The sequence below is a fragment of the Vicugna pacos genome, chromosome 10 (genome assembly GCF_048564905.1).
Source record: "Vicugna pacos chromosome 10, VicPac4, whole genome shotgun sequence".
Lineage (NCBI taxonomy): Eukaryota > Metazoa > Chordata > Mammalia > Artiodactyla > Camelidae > Vicugna > Vicugna pacos.
This window is the reverse complement of record NC_132996.1, coordinates 49,478,287-49,483,705: the sequence shown is the minus strand read 5'-3', so window position 1 is coordinate 49,483,705 and position 5,419 is coordinate 49,478,287. Positions and strand designations below refer to the sequence as shown.

Sequence of the window (5,419 nt, the reverse complement as noted above, 5' to 3'; positions counted from 1 at the left end):
GAGCTTCGGGCAAGGCAGGCCACTGGGAGGACCACATGCTCAGTACCCCCTCCCGCATCTGTGAGGACACAGGCCCAGGGGGCCGACGGGAGACTGCGGTCAGACAAGTGTGACGGAGAAATCAGGCTTGACTTGGGTGAACTTCCCAAGCCTGACTCTTACTAAGGTTCTGTGCCTCTGAGTTGGCCTTTGAGTCCCCTTGAATGACTTCCAGTCTTCTGTTTCAGATGTAAGAAACAGAAGGAATCATTTTTTAAAACATGAAGTCTGTCTCTTCATTTTCCCTCCTACAGTAATGAAGTCTTTGAGTTAGAATAAAAGATCCTTCTCTCCTAATAAGCAAAAGGGCTCAAAAATCAGTTGGTCCTGGCCCTCTGCATTCAGGCAGATAAGAGCTGCCATCTGTATTTTAGAAAGCTCAGAGAGGTTAATAAACTTTCCCAAAGTCACACAGCTAGAAGTGCCAGAAATTTGTGAGGAAAGAATGAGGTGGGGCTTACATTGTACAACTCAGGGCTGTCCGGGTAGGAGAATCTCTTGTCATTGTGTGCTGTGAGCAGGCCGCTTTAGAAAGAAAGACTCTCTGATTCAAGTTTTTCCTGATCCTAGGCGAAATTAGGAAAAGAAAAGAATAGGAGAGGACTCATGCAGCCTTCACAGTGCCTCCTGAGAGCCCCTGAGCCACACAGGGGCAGAAGCAATGCTACCCCCTCATGTCTACTGGCACAAAGTTTGGAAGGAGTGGGACCTGGGATGCGGTTTCTTACTTGTCCTTGACCTGGGTAGGGCCTAGAGGGCACCTCTGTCCATGTGCCTAATGAGAGGCCTGGGAATTTCCTTTCTCCATCACACTGGGGACAGACATGGGGACAGACATGCCCTCTGTGTCTCCAGAGGATGAGCAGCTCCATGTAATTACACCTTTGTCAAGCTGGGTAGAATGGGCTTGTTGGAAAAGCCCCATTGATTGTGGGCTTTCGAATTGCTGGGCTCCAACTGGGACAGCTGATAATGATAATGATCTTGCATTTATACACACCTTTTCATCCAGATGGATCCATAGAGCTCAGCAGAATTTACAACTGATTGTACAAGTGCAGAGCCAAATTCTGCTCTCTATGAGGTGCTGCCAGCTCCCATAGAGGTCGCCATACTGCTGGGGGGTCTCGGTCAACATTGTCCCTCCAGCGGGAGCATGTTCTGGGTCCATGCACTTGAGCTAGAGAGGGAATTTGCAGATCACAATAGCCCCAGAACCAGTCTACATGGGGCAGCTGGAGAGCTGAGGCCATGGAAGTTGCACCTGTGCAAAGTAAAGCAGGATTCGGCTTTTTGCTGAGTATAAAAACCCATCCAGGGGGAAGCCAAAACCCAGGGGGAAGCCAAAAACTGGGGAGACAACTGGGCCCCCAAAACTCCTCATGCTGCCTCCAGGTCAGCATTTCCCTAAGAGTGGCTCACCACACATTAGTCCTTCCAACAAGATGCTCTTCAAACAGAAATAAATTTTGGAATCAACTCTGTTTGGGAAAAGCAGCAACTGGACCACCCACTTGGAGAATCTCGCTACCCATGAGCATATTAAAGGTCCTGAGAAGTCCTGAAAATTCCTGAAGTCAAGAAATCTACTTAACCTTACCCCGGTGTATGATCAGAACACAGTGACCCTTTTTCCCTTTGCAGCATTCTGCAGAACATGGTACACAATTTGACCTCATCTGCTGTCAATTTCGACCAGTCTGAAGTAAGGTTTTTCCATCTTCATGCTTTTCATCAAAAATGGATATATTCTGCTTAGACTTAGGATATTATCAAAGAGCTGAATGATTGTTATAAATCCTCTTATTCAATCCCTATAGTAACCACGGGGAAACTGAGACCCCTCAAGGGATGTCACATGCCAGACTCACACAGCCACTTGGTGGCAAAGCCAGGACCAGCCTTAGACCTCATACTGGTCCCCTAACCCATTACATATAATATGACTATGAATGTCATGATCTATTTTTAAAACAAAAATATACACAGGATGTACAGCAAAGAAATTCTGTGTAACCCCTGCCTCGTTTCCTAGGTTCCATTGTGACTCAGGTAACATGGCAGCCATGTTTTAATTTATTTCTTCTTTCCGTTCCAATTCAAACTACCATCTCCATCAGATGAACCACTCCACACCAAGATGTGAGCAATTTTATGTTACATAGATGTTTGGGGTCTCAATCTCTTTTACTACATTTACTTTGTTAAATAATCACTGTTTACCTAGTGTCTGATTACCTGTCTTTATAGCCCTGGAGAGTAGTTGGCTTTTGGACCAGATGATGAATACACACGGTTGATTTCTTTTCAACAGCTGTGCAGTAACTCTTTACTCAGTCCCCAAGTTGGCAATATTACTCCCAAGGTCAACCTCTTTTACTCTCTTTCTTTTAAAAAGAAAATTAATAGACTTTAAATTTAAAATTTTTAAAACAATTTTAGGTTCACAGCAAAATTGAGCAGAAAGCAGAGAGATTTTGCACATAGCCCCTCGCATCCCACCCACAGCACTCCCACAGCCTCTCCCATCAACAGGATCCCGCACCAGGGTGGTACACTTGTTTCAATCAATGAACCAACATTGACACCTTATTATCATGCAAAGTCCAAAGTTTACATTAGGGTTCGCTCTTGGTGCTGTACATTCTGTGGGTTTGGATGAATGTATAATGACACGTATCCACCAGTACAATACCATACAGAATAGTTTCACTGCCCTAAAAAATCCTCTGTGCTCTGCCTTTTCATCCCTCTAACCCCTGGCAACCAAACCCCTTTTTCTTTAGTAACTCTGTTCACTTTCTGGACATTCCTAAACCTAGCCTAGGTTCCTGACAGCAACCTTACAAAGCAAAGAAGACAGCAGCTGTGTTCCCCATCTTCTAGCTGGAGAGACTGAAATCCAAAACCCTAGCAGAGCAGTGGCAGAACGAGGGATGGAGCCTCGGATACAGGCTAAGCTCTGGACTCCCGGCTGCTGGCTCCTGGGCACATTTGCTGCACTCTGGAGCCCTCCCCCTTCTCACATTTGTCACCATGACCTCATCTTCCCCACTGTGCGGCCTCCCAGCCAGACCCGGGCCTGCAGGAGCATCATCACTGCTGATTTTGTTCTGGGATTCGGATGTTCATTCTTTTCTCAGGATCCCCCAGGTTGCTCAGACAGAGTGGCTGCCAGTCAGCCCCAAGAGTCCTGGAATTTGGCCTCAAACCAAGTTTGCCTGGGGCCAGTGCTCTGCATCTCCCCAGCCCAGGCTGGCAGTGAGTGGGGAGAGACCGAGCTAAGCTTCTTGGCTCAGGAAAAAGAGCTTCAGACTTGAGTTTTAACTTCCTGCTTTCTTAAAAATTCTGGAGTCAATCTTAAATTCCTCAGTCAGCCAAAGGTGCACAGTATTTCTCTTTTAGAAGAAGCATGGTTTTCCTTGAGCTCCGTCATCCAGAGTGAGTCTAGCTTCTCGGGTCCTTTTCCACTGCTCTGCTGTGGCAGAGTCTGCCCTGCCCCAATAGCAATAGAATTTTTAGCTGGGCACAATGGCTGCCCAGAATAACATTACATTTCTCCATTTCCCTTGAAGCTAGGTGTGACTTCAATTCTGGCATTGAGATCTGTGCAGGACTTGGGTATGTAACTTCCAGGAAGAAAGAGAGCATGAACTTCTGTTTCCTTCTCCCTTCTGGCTGGAATGGGATTTGATGACTGGCTCTAGAGCAGCCATCTTGGGCCATGAGGTGGCCCTGGAAATGGAGATATGCACAGTAGATAAATCAGATAGAAAGAGTCTGAATCCCTGGCACTGAGTAGCATCACACCAGCCCTGAATTATCTTCCTTGACTTTTGCATGAGAGTAAAGTAAACTTTTATTTAAGCCACTTATTTTGTGTTTTCTGTCATTCACAGATGAACCGAATGCTGACTAATACATCTGCCCCATGTATTAATAGTAGTAACAATAAGAAGAAGAATAGTTCCAGCTCTGAACATTGAATATCTTCCAGACGCCATGTTCAGCACATTAAATATAGAATCTCATTTAATCTTGACAACGGCCCTACTAAGTAGATATTGTAATTACCACTTACCATAGAGAAAACTAAGGATTAGAAAGAATAAGTAACCTACTTCAAGTGATATGTTTATAAAAGCCAAAGACAGAACTCCAAATGCTACTCCCTAACAGGAAGCGATGAGGCCAGGGATTCGGAAAGAGAGGGAAGTAGTAGGACAGACAGGGAGAAGGCAGCCCAACAACCTTCTGTCCCAAGCTGTACACTGAAGCGCCCTGGGGTGCCACAGAGAACCCTCCGGGCTGCCTCGGGATGTTTTAAAATTTCAAGGGAAACACAGCAGTCCTTGACATCTGTCAGATCCAGCACAAACCTCTAGCTCAAAGTAGTTCACAGTTTCAACACTATTTATTGCACTACATTTCTTTCGATTCTAGAACTCTTGCAAGAAAGTAGCATGGCCTCTGCTGAAGATGCTAAGCAGATTGAAAGTAAACCTGGGGTGCCTGGGGGCCATGCCCAATAATGGAGCCGAAACATAAGGAAGAGGAGCCAAAAGATACGGGAGAGACTTTTCTAACACCATCATCTGAGCACCTATGTCAGCTGCACCTGAAGTCTTGCCTTTTCAGCACCATGAGCCTCTTTTGTCATTAAAGTACTTTGAATGAGGTTTCTGCCACTCACAAGAGTCTTGTTAATACGTATTAAGTGGGGCTTTGAAAACTGGTCAATGAGAGGGAGCTGCAAAAAAGGGTCTTGAATTTGAAGTGATTCTTTAGAAGTTTAAAGACACCACGCTAATGGGTTCCCATTGTCAGGTAAGGGCTTTTAAGAATTAGGGTGGGAAGGGTGAAATGAAAAGACGACGTTATCTGCTGTGGTCCTAAATCATTGTGAGCCACCAGGACATGGTGGTTTCTCTGGCAAAGAGGCAGAAGACATGGCCCCGCCTCCTCAGGGTTGAGATGTTATCATATTGCCCAAGATGTCTCTCCAGTCTCCTGTCCTCACCAACAGTGATCCCCCCGATAAATTTTGTCACGTGCCCCATAAGGCTAGGACTCAAGGCTGTTGACTGTTCCTTCAGCCACTTATTATCTATGTGATTTTGGATTACTTTCTTGTCAAGCCTCAACTTCCTTATGTATAAAATGGGTACATTAATCCCTCTTCTAAGCTTGTGGATATTGTACTACCAAATGATTGCAAATCACTACCACAGTCCTCAGCCCATAGCCCAAATTGTGAGCGTCCTCCCTCCCTTTTGTCTCATAGGGCTGGGCACATGAGAGGTACTTAATAAATTTACGTAGGATGATTGTTTGATCTTTATGGAGGTTAACTCAAATTTGCACTCAACTTACTTAGTGC

General features: G+C 45.4%; 1 long non-coding RNA gene across 1 annotated transcript; it reads left to right on the top strand.

The window, feature by feature from the left end:
* Positions 1-2,091: 2,091 nt before the first annotated feature.
* On the top strand, positions 2,092-4,718 carry LOC140699003 (uncharacterized). Its single transcript, XR_012077026.1, has 2 exons — positions 2,092-2,181; positions 4,483-4,718. It is a non-coding gene; the product is annotated as an uncharacterized lncRNA (long non-coding RNA).
* Positions 4,719-5,419: the final 701 nt, after the last annotated feature.